The sequence below is a fragment of the Lasioglossum baleicum genome, unplaced genomic scaffold (genome assembly GCF_051020765.1).
Source record: "Lasioglossum baleicum unplaced genomic scaffold, iyLasBale1 scaffold1343, whole genome shotgun sequence".
In the NCBI taxonomy this organism is placed as follows: Eukaryota; Metazoa; Arthropoda; class Insecta; order Hymenoptera; family Halictidae; genus Lasioglossum; species Lasioglossum baleicum.
The window spans coordinates 18460-32760 of record NW_027470402.1 but is presented as its reverse complement, the minus strand read 5'-3'; the positions used below and the strand labels follow the sequence as shown (position 1 = coordinate 32760).

At 41.5% G+C, this 14301-nt stretch overlaps 1 pseudogene; it reads right to left on the bottom strand.

Moving 5' to 3' along the window:
• Positions 1–2030: 2030 nt before the first annotated feature.
• Positions 2031–9904, bottom strand: LOC143220637 (uncharacterized; annotated as a pseudogene).
• Between the last annotated feature and the right edge of the window lie 4397 nt (positions 9905–14301).

Genomic DNA, 14301 nt, shown 5'->3' with positions numbered 1-14301 from the left:
ACCTATTTGACGCGGGGACACGAGGGTATAGTCACGTCCCTGAAGAAGTTTCGTGGATGTCGAAATTCGACCGTGAATGTGATCGGTGCGAGCATGGAATACATTAAGTGCGGCGTGATTCGCTAGAAAATTCAACGAATTACAATCTCTCGCCATATATTATCCAAAAATTCGATTCTTTTTCAACAAACTCCTAAGAATTTAATTTGCTATCGATTATTACGATATCATCTCGCATTGCCAATTTCTCAGGGAAACAACGTTTCGCCGCGAGGCGTCTTTTTATATTTCAAAAAAAACTGTTCCTGCCAAGAATTATTTCGGGAAGATATTCTTCCTTTTTCCTCGAACGAAAGAGTCTTCGTTCAGAACGATATTTCCGTTCTTTGCTTGGGGAAATATTTCTCGAGAAATAGTTTTCCGAGAGAGAGGAAAATTCGATAAGCGAATATTCTATTTCTTCTATCTTCTTCTGTCTTAAAATTTCTTTGAGACGAATCCCGCCGCATATGGTATGGTAGTACGATAAAACTAGGAAATATTAGCCGTACTGTGGCGCGTCCTTCGAAGAAAGGATCGAAGTGATCGTCAATTGCACACGTTCTCCTTAAAATGGAACGAGCCATCCCGACAACGTTCGGATGGCCGGATAAACAACGTTTCTTTTACAAATACAATATACAAATCTGCATCTCGCGTGAATGGATCCGATAAATAAGTTTCTAAATATATAATAATAATAATATATATATATCAATCTAACATTTCTTTTGCTCAAGAAAATAGGCGCACGCGGTCACCGAATTCGCTCTAGATAAAATATCTCGCCTTTCGATTAAATCACGCGCCTCTCTACCGTTTTATTCGTTATCTAGAATTTCTATATCTAAACGCATTGAACATTCATCGTTTCAATTGTACGTCGTGTTACTAGCTTAACTTATCCACCGTTCCGTTTCACTTTCTAATTTTACATATCATTTGGACGAATAATCGAAGAGTCATCGTTCGCTATCATCGAACTATAAATACCGGGGCGCGGTCGCGCCTGAAAATTCGCTCACGCTCTTAAATACTTTAATTAGTCAACGCTTAATTATCGCCGGACCACTCGATCCTCGTCGCTCGAATTTCCTCGTGAAATCGGCCCTTTCAGGACGCGAGCGGTCGCTCGACGATCTTCGCTACGCTTTACAACCCAGCGAGATATTTCGCCAAGCGACCCCCGTCTTCCTATTAAATACCTTAACTCGCTATCGAACATCGTGGTAAGCGATCGTGGCGAGACAACCCTCGATCCTTCGGTTCGCAGTAACAACGTCGGACCTCGAATAATCTTCGTTACATCGATAACGCTCGGTTAAGTAAACTAAAACGTCCGACCAAGAGGAAATACCGAAATAAATAGAGCGGTCGTTCGCACCCTGACGATACCGAGGAGCACCAGAGAGACCAGAGACACCCCGTGATCCTCTGCTGATCCGAAACGTCTGACGATTTACAATCCGTCGCAGAAGAATCGCGACACGGTGCATTACCGATGAAAACTCAAGGAAGGTGAAACGAAAGGAGGGGAAGGAGAAAGAGGGTAGAGAAGGGAATTCCGCGTGGAATACGGCGACTAGCCGAAGAAGAAGTGTGGAAATTAGCGAATGAAGGCACTCCCGGCTGAATTGCACCCTCGGTTGCACACCCCTGTCCAAAGCAGGAAGACAAGGCGACCCAAGGACTCGCAGGAAACTGGTTTCCGTCGTGGAATTCTACGATGCTTGCTCGGCCCGGTACACGAGGAAGACTTTACAGGAATGTAAAGGAATTGCACTGTTCCCTTCGGACAAATAGTCTCGTTCGTAATCGTTCACCCTGCGCGGAACCCGAGTCGTCGAGGATCGTTCGAGAGGCCGAAAAATGAGGATGATGATCTTCGACCGAGGGAAACGACTCTGGATCACGCCGCGCGGTTGGATCCTCGTTCTAAGGATCGGGAGTCTTCGGTGTTTTAGCTGGAGAACGTTGAACGGCTTTGGTATCTACGAGTTCTGCAGCTGAAGAAGCGCCTGGAGACGTTGCAGTTCCTTTAGCAGCTCGCGATTTGTGTCCTGCAGGGCGGTCAGTCTGTCCCTGTACGAGGAGTTCTCGTTGGTCAACATGGTCACGCGTCTTTCCAGGCCGTCCATGTACTCTTTCTTCTTCCGTCGAGACTCCTGGGCAGATATCTGCAACAGAGGCAACCGATCATGCGTCGAGTCTTCGTGTGCAGGTGCTCGGTCGGCGATTCGATCGGACGAACGACGCGATAGGTAGGTTTCTGCTTGTGTAAGAGCGATATCCTTGTAGGAGATTCGTTGGTTAGAGGAAAGCGGCTTTGGAATTACGGTGTAACTAGGTGCTGGTTTGCTGATTCGTTAGCGTGGAGAGAGGAGTCGTTTGCCGTTGCGTAATCGCTGCTGCTGGATTCGAAATAGGCGTGTTGTGCGGAACGCGCGGGGTTTTGGAATTGTGGTTTATCGTTAACACATTGTTGATCGATCACGAGTAAACTCGTCATCTGCGCTTCTAACTCCTTTCCGTACTATTTAGCTCAACGAAACTTGGGCCTGAGTGGTAGGCGTCAACGCGCGCTAATCTCTAATCCCTTTACTTTTATAGATATTGTAAATATCTTAAAGATCGTAACTGGAAGAAAATCATTTTACGAGCTTGACTTATTATATTTATGTTTAGCCCAAAGTTGCGTCACTTTGCTATATATTCCGAAGAAATACACAGTGACACGAGGTAAACTCTGAGAAAAACAGCGGTCAACAATGTGTTAAGTAATCTTAAGGTGCGAATGATTTCTCGTGCGTTGAGGGTTTGGTTTTCAATCAAATATGTTAAGGGAGGCATCGGTAAGCGTGTGCATGGCGGCAAAGAAATATAAAAAGGTCAGGAACAGTCGAGAGAGGGGTTAATATCGAGTTAGTTAGCGTCGCGTTGCAGTTGAGTGAGTTTGCGAGTTGTAGTTGAAATAAGCGAAGAATAATTCGGACCCTTATCGTCTCCCACACATTTATATCGTTAATTTATTTTATTAATAAACTACCATCGTCCAATCTCTACAATTCGATTATGGGAAATTGGAACCGGAGAACTCGGAATGATAAAATAAAAGTAGAGAGATAAGAATTATGTAAAATAAATTTGCAAGAGATGCAGAGATATTCTGCGATTGGTAATAGCGGATTAAAAATACCAATAAAATTGGTAATTACGTTAAAAATCGAGGATCGATCGTTTAAACGAAAATTGGAGGATTTCATTGATTGTAATTATTGGAAACTCACCTTATTTTGATTTTCCTGCGGACCTTTTTCAGCGACTTCTCCTCTTGCTTCGTCAGAGGCAGCTTCGTGGGTACAGGATATCCCTCCGCGATCAATGTCCGCTTTTCCTCTTCCGTCAACGTTAGCACTCCCGTCGACCCTTTCTGCAAAATCAGTTCCACGAGAGGTCAAAAACCACGTTGGTTCTTCCTCCAATTATACTTCGATTTTATCTTCAAACACGATATTCTTAATATAAATATCAAACATTATGCGTTATTAATATTCATAAACTTTAGAATTGCGAAGGTACTAAATGAAGGTACTAAATTCATTAGAAGCAATTTTGCAAGTTGTTGAATATTTATTTAATTTTCAACAGAATATTTTGTATTAACGCTGATACGAATTCCCATGAATTTCTCTATATCGAATTTTACTCGTTTCCTAATTATTTATACTCAAAATTTACACTCGTATATTAATTATACCAGACCGTTTAATTAATCGAATCTTTTCGTCTATGAATACTGTACAATTTCGAAACCCGATGCAAAAATTCGCGTACTCGCGAATACACGGAAATTTACGTGTCGATAACTTTCGACTAAATATTCTCTCGGAAATTAAACAATCCAAATAAATCGAAAATAGTTAGAAAAAAAAAAAAAAGAAAAAAATACGTTTTTATTGGTAAATTGTTGGTTGCCGGAGACTGGCGTGTTTGCTGCGCTAAGAAGAAGTGGAAGAAGATTGGTGGTTGGGCTCACCGGTTGACAGGAAATCAAGGGTGTGTGGATCGGCTGCCTGGTGGTGTGGGTGCCGTTGGTGATGTAAAGCCTGGGCGTGAGCAGGCCCTGAGATTCTGTGAGTGCGCGGAGCTCTGGGAATCTCGGCGTTCCGGAGAACAGGAAGCGGAAGCAGTGCCCTCGCTGTCGGAGCTGGCGCTGCTCGGCGGCGTCGGCGGCAGGCCCTGTCTGGACGCGCGCAGATCCGCTTGCTTCTCGTCGCTAGCCTCCCCGTTATACTCTTCTACCTCCATACCCTGTCACACACACCGTTCCTTTCCTCTTTCAACCTGCCTATTCATGCTTCCGCGATTTCTCCTCTTTTTTAACCCATTCAATGCCAGCAAAATTTACAGCCTTTTGCTTCAGGCGCGAAGATTTTGTTTTAAAGGAGTTTCATAGAATTTAATAATGGATTTATCATTTGTAATAATTAATAACTCGAACGGATATAAACTTATTCCGTGACAAATCGCAATCCACTACGAGGTGTCTCGTATTTAATTGGCAGTGAATGAGTTATTCAATTTCTACGCTTTTAACAGTTCGACGAAAGGATTTGGGATACTTTTTTATATTCTCGAGGATAATATTGGTTGTTGCTATGCCTTTACGATTTTGGAATTTTTTAGTAAGGTGTTTGGGTTAGGTTTTGGTGCTCGCATGAAGTGAAAGTTTTCGAATTTTCTCTGATATTTTTAGTGGATTTACCGAGAGAGTAGGGAACGAAGATTTGAGTTTGAGAAGATTGGGGGGTTCGGATATTAGAAAAACATTGGAAATTTGTTGTTAGAGACTCGTGAATGTTTTCTCTACCTTTTCATATTTTTATCGAATTTATTTTCTAGCGGAGAGAATGAAACTTTGAAATAGGAAGAATTAGAAAACTTAATCTTATATTTTTATTGGATTATTTATCTAGCGTGGAGGACGAAATCTGGTGTTGTAATTAGCGAGATAATTAAGAAAACGGAGTGCCAATAATTTGTGTATATGAAAATTAGTGTCAGGGTGTATATAATATTAGAAAATCCCAATTATGAATTACGAAGAATTGGAAAATTTGATTATTAGAAACAGGCGCAAATATATTTTGTTCGTACTTCGGGTGAATATTAAAAATAAAATTTTAAATGGAAATCTGTACGTAATAAAAATAATTTGAAGCAGAAGAAGGAAAATAGAGTTAAACCGAATACTTGGATTGAAGTTGATAAAAGTTACTTTTATCGGGAAAATTACACGTGCTAGGTTTCGAAACTTTCAGCACGTGTCTCTATATCTATATCAATATCGTAGCTCTAAAAATAATTAACTACAATTCAATGTTCAACCTTATCTGTTAGGACAGGTGTCCGCGTGTAGCTATGAATAAAACATGAACATTCGCGGCTTAAAATTGCTGGGTCGCTTGAATATTTACTGTACCGTTTCAACAACTCAACTTGAAAGACGTACTAGCGAGAATTTCATGCAAAATTCACCCCTCTGTGCGATTCTTCTATCCCGCCACTTTTACTCCCCTGATCATCTGGAATACTCGCGTGTCTCGCCATTCTCCTTTTTGATACTTCAACCGCGTGGAAAAATTTGTAAACAGCAAATACTCGAAGATATCACATATAGAAGAAAAGAAAAATCTAACATTTCAATTAAGAGATCTCAACCCCCCTTTTTATAACATTTTCAATAACAATCTAATAATTACTTCCATAAATAGAAAATATTCAAAGATACTGAATATATATAGAGAAAAAAAGGACAGAAAGAGTCACATATTTTAGGCTTCTGAAGAATCTGCGCCTTTCTTTTTACGCAAAATCAAAAATTTCCAATTTAACGCATACTTTTATAAATAAAGAATATTAAAAAATTGTTTACAGAGAGAATAAATAATAATTACTCGTTGTTCGTTGAATTAACTCGAGACTCCTGTTCTTAAAAATTCTCCGATTAGTTGGGCGCGAATTTGGACGAAAAGATGAAAAGACGAAGAAGGAAGAAGGAGAAAGAAATGAAATAGAAATAGAAAGGGAATGAAGAGGTACCTGATATACTCCTCGTCGTCTTCCCTCGCTGTCGCTGGTCTGCGACATGTGGTTCTTGGAGAAGTGAAGACTCTGAGGGAACACCATGGTTATGGTGCTCTTGTCGTCGACCATGGTCGTCTGACAAGACTCCGAGGGGCTGCTGGGCGCGCTCAGGGGTTCCCCTTTAATCTCGGTGCACTCCACGTCTTCAGGTACTATGTTGTTCCTTCTCTTTAGGATAATTGCTGAGGTAGACGACGTGGACGACGACGAGGGCATCTCGTCGCGTCCGACGCGGTGTTCATCGAGATCGCCGGGAAACACTCCTCTTCCATGTCTGCAACAACAGAAAACAATCCCTCTTTCAATTTTACTCTTCCTCCGGACTCTTGATAATTTTATTCTTCCTTCATTCGAAAAATCTCTTTACAATGGTCAAATATATATATATATAACTATCGGTAAAGCATAGGAATAAATTTTAGTAGGGAAATTTTGTAATTGAAAGTGATAGATTGGAAAGGAAATATTAGGAATTTTTGAGATTTTGTTTGTATAGCAGTATTCTCTCTTTTAACGAAGATTTTTCAATTAATGGAGATAGAATAGTTGTTACGTAAATCGGGTATTTAATTTTGAATATTATTTTAATTACAGTGGCCTGAATTAAGGATGGATTAAGAATGAAGTTAAAAGAGAATTTTGTATGCTATGATTAAACGAAATCTGACGATTGGTTCTTTCGTTATCTAGATTAGGGTAATATTCGAAATATCTCGGTACCTAGACTGGGAGACTGATGAGTCACGAAAGTAATAAGATAACTAATTCTCGTCATTAAACTCGCGAGATAGGAGTTTTTACGCCGCCGATGATAAAACCGTTCGAATGCTAATTAAAGGTCGAAAAACAATTTTTCACGATCGTAGAACCAGCGGGAAAATCTGATCGCCGATCGATCATCCGTGTCCTAGCAATCTCCGCTGATAAATATCAGCGTTACCTTGCAGGGGAATTTACGAAATCCCCTCGACGCTCGTTCGACTCCGCGAAATCCCCAGGTACTGCATAATCTGCGTTCTAATTATCTAGCGAATTGCATCCACGTGTGCCGAACCGAAGAAGGCAAACGTTCCTCATGGCAGAGGTGTCTCTATTCTGCGAATATTCGAGTGGCTAGATATTACAACCCGAATTAAGAATTCGAAGATGTCGAAAGAAACAGAACGATTGGAAAAAAGAATGATTCGAGAAAAATCTAATTATCCGAAAAAAACCGAATGACTCGAGAGAAATCTGATAAACGGAAAGAAACCGAGTGACTCGAGAGAAACAATATAATTCATAAAAACCGAATGATTCGAGGAAAATGTAATAATCGAGAAAAACAAAGTAATCCATAAAAATCGAACGATTCCAAAACACTCAAAGATTCGAAAGGCAAACCGAGTGATTAATAAAATATATACCTCGTAAAAAGCCGAGTGATTCGAGTACAACCTCGAACCAAAATTCGTTTTATGAAAGGCGAAACCGAACGATCGGAAAAGGAATAGTGGAGTAATTAAAGAAAAATCGACCGATTCGAAAAAGCCGAACAACCAGGAAGAAAGCAAGTGTAAAAGAAAGGTCTAAAAGACAAGCAGTGAGCTGGAAAGGGACCAAGCATCTATATAGAACGTTGGAACGTTGGAACAGCTTGCTTTCTCTCGACATCCACAGCCGGTCCAGGTTCGATTTAAACACCGCTCCAGCTCGAACCCTTCGATCCTCTCGATCGACTGCATTCTTTCCAACCAATCCGCTCGGAATTCGAACTAGGTGCAGCCAAACGTGCCACTCGCGAAAATAAATAACCCCATTGGTCCGTGACGAATCTCGAACGACAGCCTGCATATCTAATAGAACCAAAATCCTCGTCTAGGAACGTGTTCGACCGTCGAAATCTCGCAAACGAGATAACGAGGGAAGAGATTGCCAGGTGGTTATCAGATCCAGTGGTCACTGATATACCCAGCGGGAGGAATGTTGTCCGGAGACTTAATGGATCAACGTGTGCGCGTAAACCAAGCTGGACAATGGTTGCGAGAGGGAGTACCGCCAGTCGCATGGGTTTCCATCGAATAGCGGAATTATCAGACTCCTGTTACCCCGTAACGTTACACCCACTCCTGTTCGAGTATTCCGCGATAGCTACTCGAGGGGACGACGTATCGTGCATTAGCGTCACTCCATCGGTCGTGACGGCGCTGTAACGATGTCAGAGGAGAGGTTCTTGAAAGTCGAGTGTGGGAAAGGTGAGGAGGAGGTTGCTCACAGCTGACGATGCGTCGGTGAAGGTACGGTCGAGGATATCGCCGGGATCGCGGTATCACGGCTCCGTTCAGCACAGAATTTATGGCATTACGAGGAGATAGCAGTGCTGTTAATATCTTCTCTGGGATTCCTCGGTCTTCCAATCGCGATTTCTAGATTTTCGTGACGGAGGATCTCTGGGACTGGTGACGAGTCATCACCGAGACGACGAGTCACAGTCGTCGAGTCGTCACCGAGATCGTTTGGGTTTGACGATAATGGGACTGAGTATTATCGGCTTTGATCAAGAAGACTATTCTTTCTTTGGATTGTATTGGATGATCGTGTTAGGGTCACTAATCTATGTAATTTATGAAAAATGTATACGCTACAAAATTTATTATAATGAAGAAATTGCTCGCTACGAAAATTTATAATGAAAATGAAAAAGTTAGCGAATTATTGACTATTGCATGAATTTATGATCTATAATTTGGTAAAAGTTAGAAATTATTATGCGTATTGTTAATACCAAATGGCTTGCAATGTGTGTTTACAATGAAAATGGAAAAATTAAGAAATTATGGCAACTAGAGCGAAAAAATAATAATTAATGGTTTTGGGAAAGTTTGGAATCTTTCGCGGATTTTCGGCTGATCGGGGGCTATATAAAGGGCGACGCGACGCTAATTGAACCATTTACCCGTTTGGCGTCGGGTGTGTAACATTAAAATTTTTTCGGGCCCGAGAAGAAAGGGGCTCCGAAGTGAGGTCAGGGTTGGCCACCTCACCCCCCTTAAACAATTTACTAATAATTTCTTGTTTGTTTTCACGTATTAATTTTTGTTCCTTTACAGGTATTAATGATGTTTTATTTTTTCCCCATACCTTTAAATAATTTACTAATAATTTTTATTTTCATGTATTAATTTCCCGATTTCATCTTTACGATTCTATTTATTTTTATGGGATTGTTTGGATTAAATATGGGGTATTATTGTTAATCTGTTAATAACTGATATTGATAAATAATTTGCAAGTAGGATAAAAATTTGTGGTATATCCTCACCATCGATCCTGCTCCGAATGTCCAACGATTTATGGTGATCCAGGTTAGTAGAATCGATGGAGGAACTGGTGGTGGAGAGGGAAGCGCCCACCCTGTCGGCGGAGGAGCCGGAATTAGGCGTATGGGGGTTGGCACCGGGCGTCGCGGGGCTTGGAGGAGGACTCGACGCCAACAGACTGTAATTGTGCTCGGACTTGATCGGTCGTGGACCTCCGAGGGCGGCATCCGTCATCAAACGATCCCTCAACACCACTCCCAGCGAGGATTTGTCTCGTACACTCAACGCGTTGCCCCATTCTTCTTCCTTGGCCCCCATCAGAACGTCCTGGCCGAGGGCCTGTCCGACAAAAACACACCGATATAAATTCCTGTACCATCAAAATTTCTTCTTTAAACATTTCGTACGGCAAAAATCATTCTCACAAAATTCCATACCGTAAAAATTATTTTCAAAACACTTTGTTCGGTGAAAACACATTTTTTCGAATTTGAAATATTTAAATTTAAATTGTAAAATATTTAAAAGAAATTTTTTCCATGGGTAAAAATGAGATTATCGTTCTTAATCGTTAATACGAATAGGGGACACGCCGTGTAATTAATTATTAACGCAAATAATTGTTCAGAGTCAAGTGACTTTTAATCGAGATTAATCAGATCTTCACCCTGTTATGTATTTCAACTTCTCGACTTCTTGATAATTGAAAATTCTTTGAAGCTCGGTTGATGCCCCACATTATGCCTCCCTTCTTCAATTAGCCACCAATTTAAAATTCATTTGCATCAATCATCTCGCTTCTTAACGTTCCTTTCAGAACTAGTGCACGTTACTATTACAGTAATCTCCTTTGTTTCCCACGACCAGATACAATTCGAGCCTTATACATAGCACAGTTTAACCTTCCTTGCAAGATCTAATTCCCGTTTCAATTCAGGCTTCCTTCTCCATTCAATTCTATTTCCTTTCCAATCTCTTTCGATTCAAAATTTCCTCCTGCCACTTTAATCTCTGATAATTCCCTGATAAAACCGCAACATCTCCTCTGCAGCGAATTTTCTGCCCCATAAATCCCTTTCATTCGATAAATCACGATTCCCTGAGAACCAAATCTCTAATTTCATAAAATTAAAAAACTACTACTACTTCCTCTTGTAAATAGAATAATTTTAGTACTGAAGTCTCGCTAAAATTCTCACCCACTCGTCACCATCGCGATTGCAAAATTAAAAGAAGAAAGATAAGAGGATAACGACATACAAAAATATTCAACGCGTTTAAGACAATTCGATGTCTAAGTTCAATAAAAATTCTAAATCACAGATAATAGAGGAATAAAAATTTCTGGGATAAAATTCGAAACTTTCAGAAGCTCCAAACCATTCAATTCTAAAATCCTCGAAAGTTCCGTTGGAAGAGGAAAATGAAAACTCCTTTAGAAGAGGAAAATGAAAACTTCTTTAGAAGAGGAAAATAAAAACTCCTTTGGAAGAGAAAAATGAAAACTTCGTTGGAAGAGGAAAATGAAAGCTTTTTTGAAGGGGAAAATAAAAACTCCGTTGCCGAAGAACTGGAAGCTCATCCAACAGCCGCACTCGCGTCTAAACGGGCCCAACCTTGCCCGACAGGCCGAAATGCGGGCCCAGGAGTGCGAAGAAAGGAAAAAGCTGGGACTCTGGTGGGTCTCCCACCCATCGGCTGGTAGAAAGGTCCCTCGGCAGCTCGGTGATGGTTGCCAAGCACACACGCGGTCTGGCCGAGCGGACGAGCGGGCGCAAATCAATGGACGGGGGAGGCAACGTTCGAGGCTGTCAATGGCTGCCAGTTGTCTCGTTGCCGAAGGTGTCAAGGACCCCGGTCTAAAATTGTACGCGCTCGTATCCCGAAGCGGTCACGCTTGCCTCGACCAAGGAGAAGGGCGCGAGTCGAGGCGGTCAAGTTGAAGGTCGAAGCTGCCAGCCACCGGCTCAGCCCCTTTCCTCTCTCCTCCTTCAGCTGGCCCTTCCCGCGGGACCCTTCTCGCTCCAGCAATGCGGAACTCCCAGCCAAGGTCAAGGCGCAAGGTTCTCGCCTTTTTCGCCTCTTTCTTCTCTTTCTTCTTTTCACAGCCCGGACCACCGTTTCCCTCCTCCTTACGAACCTCTGTTTGCCATCGTTCCACTGGAGCTGCTCCGTTTAAAGGGTTCCCAGTGATGATCAGCTCTCTGGTTTTACGAGGATTAGGTTTCGGTTAGGTTTCGAGTAATCGAAGAGGCGTGGCTGAGGTTCGAGAGTAGAGTTCCTGACTGTTTTGGGTGTGTGTGCTATTTAGATCGGTGTGATTTAGAAATTTGGAATTGGAGTTTTGGAGGAGGGTCCTAGGTATTGGTAAAAGTCGGTCATTTCTAGAGGTCTAGATTTGGGTTAGGTTTGGGTTATAGAGTAGATTTCCTGAATGTTTTGGGCGTGTATGCTCTCTGGATCAGTTTGATTTAGAAATTAGGAGTTGGAGTTTTGGAGGAGGGTCCTAAGTATTGAAGATGGTGGGTCATTTTCTTGGGGTCTAGTTGATTTACGATCGACAGAGAGGCTTGTTTGGGATTTGGCGATGATTAATAACTTCTGTTGCGGTTGGCTAAGGCTCTTCGACTCTTGGGTGTCAATTGTTCCCTTTGCCGCGAGGAATTTCGATTTTGTGTGTTTCTAATTATTACAGAGGCTTGGTTTAGGTTTTGACGATGATTGGTAACGTTTGTCGCGGGTTTCGAGGTTTCCAGGGCTTTCTGGAGTCTCGGAGTATCGATTGCTACCTTTGTCGCGAGGAATTTCGGGTTTTTGTGTGTTTCTAATTATCACAGAGGCTTCCTTTAGGTTTCTACGTTGATTGGTAACCTTTGTTACGGATTCCTAGGTTCCCAGGGCTTTCTGGAACCTTAGAGTATCGATTGCTCCCTTTGCTGGGAAAAATTCCGGATTTTCGCACAGAAATCTGCTTTAAATTTCTACGATGATTAACCTTTGTCGCGAAAAATTTCGGATTTTTCCACAGAGGTCTGCTTTACGTTCCTTCGATGATTAACCTTCGTCGTGGACTCCGAGATTCTCGAGTCTTCCTAGAGACCGGTTGTTCCGTTCTATCATGAGAATCTCAGGATCTCTGTTGACTTACAATTAGCGTAGACGCTTGTCCCTCTGGTTCGCGACTTTAGCCGAGATTCCTCAGGTTCCTCGGACCCCTAGAAATCTGGAACACCGATATGACTTCGACCTATCGCGAGGATTGTGGATTCTAGCGATGGCTTAGGATTCGAAGGCTAGGGTTGGATAAAGCGTCAGAGAGAAGGGGATTTAGGGTCTCTGATGACTTATAATTACAGTAGAAGGTTGGACCCTATCTTAGATGTTAACGATGGCGGTTAATCTTCCTCGGGAACACTAGACTCTCTGTCCCTAAGTCTTTCAGTATTCCCTATCTATTTCTGTCCAGCGACGGCTATTAGTTCATTACCTACTTCGTTAACTAGGTTCATTAATTCGCTATTAATACGAAAACCATCAATTAAAGACTCTTTAAATTCCTTTGTTTCGATGAAAACGACACGGCCCTTGCATAAATCCGTCGATTAGCGTAATGCATCAACCGATAGCCGTCCCTATTTTCGATCGTCGTTTTCCAAAGCTGGAGCAAAGGGAAAGTCGAAATTCGGATTGAATCGCGAAATTCCTCGGCTTCCTTTTGTACGTTCGTTGCAAAGAGTGCAGGACGAATTTCCTCTGCGATTTCTCGAGGTGATCAGGACACGCTAATCCGAAAACAATCGTCCGGACAAGGAATAGTTTCGCATGAAACTCGATAACCTAGTTGCACATGTGTGCACACGTATCGCCAGCGGACATCTATTATACTTCGTTGGCCAGTTGCGAAAGTCCTGATACGTTTTGAGCAGATACCGTTACACGCGATTGCGTTACACGGTTGCAAGAGAAAAGATATTCTCATTCTCCGCTCGAAAGTCGATACAATGTACTCTTGCTAAAGTGAACGTCTGTATAGGCGTTTCAAAGCGGGGCGAGTCAGGATCCACGAGGAATTCGCACTAATCGGTGAGGGAGACCGTTTGAAACTCTGCTCGATCATAGAAAAGGAAATAAAAATAGGAACACGCGAGATTCGATCCTCTGCTAGCTTAAATTACGTGTTTTATTCATTATGCATCGATATAGAGTGATTTAGCAAAAAATGATTTTAAATTTTAAATTAATTATACTTGTTCAAAATTGTATCTATATGTTGTAAAATAAATGAATATTTATTGGACACGCTATGAATTATATTTAACTCTTTGCACTCGACGACTTTTTTCTTACAAAGAAGTAAAAATTCGATAAATATCTTTTAGAACAGTAGAGGAAGAATCGTACAATAATACATAGAATTATTTAATTCAATAACTCGCACGCTATTATATTATTTCAAATTTAATATATTAATTAATATCGATCTCCAAAATTTATTAATGGTGACTGAAGGGTAAATAATATTTTATCACAGACTTATTTCTTCGCGCAAACTTGTGAACAAAATACGTATCGATAAAGGCTACGTATTTTCGGCTTTTCGGCGTTTCAGAGCCTGAAAAAACGTATTCCCATATCTCGCAGAATATATCTAAGTCTACCGTAGAAACAACGACACACCGTTCAGTCCTCTATCAAGATGTAGACACTCGCGTGATCATTTGTTCCAAACTGTACCCCTGTTTGTACAGTACCATATTTGATCAATGCATCACAGAAGCCTGCGAAGATGTGTTTAATTACTCCAGAGTCTAACCAG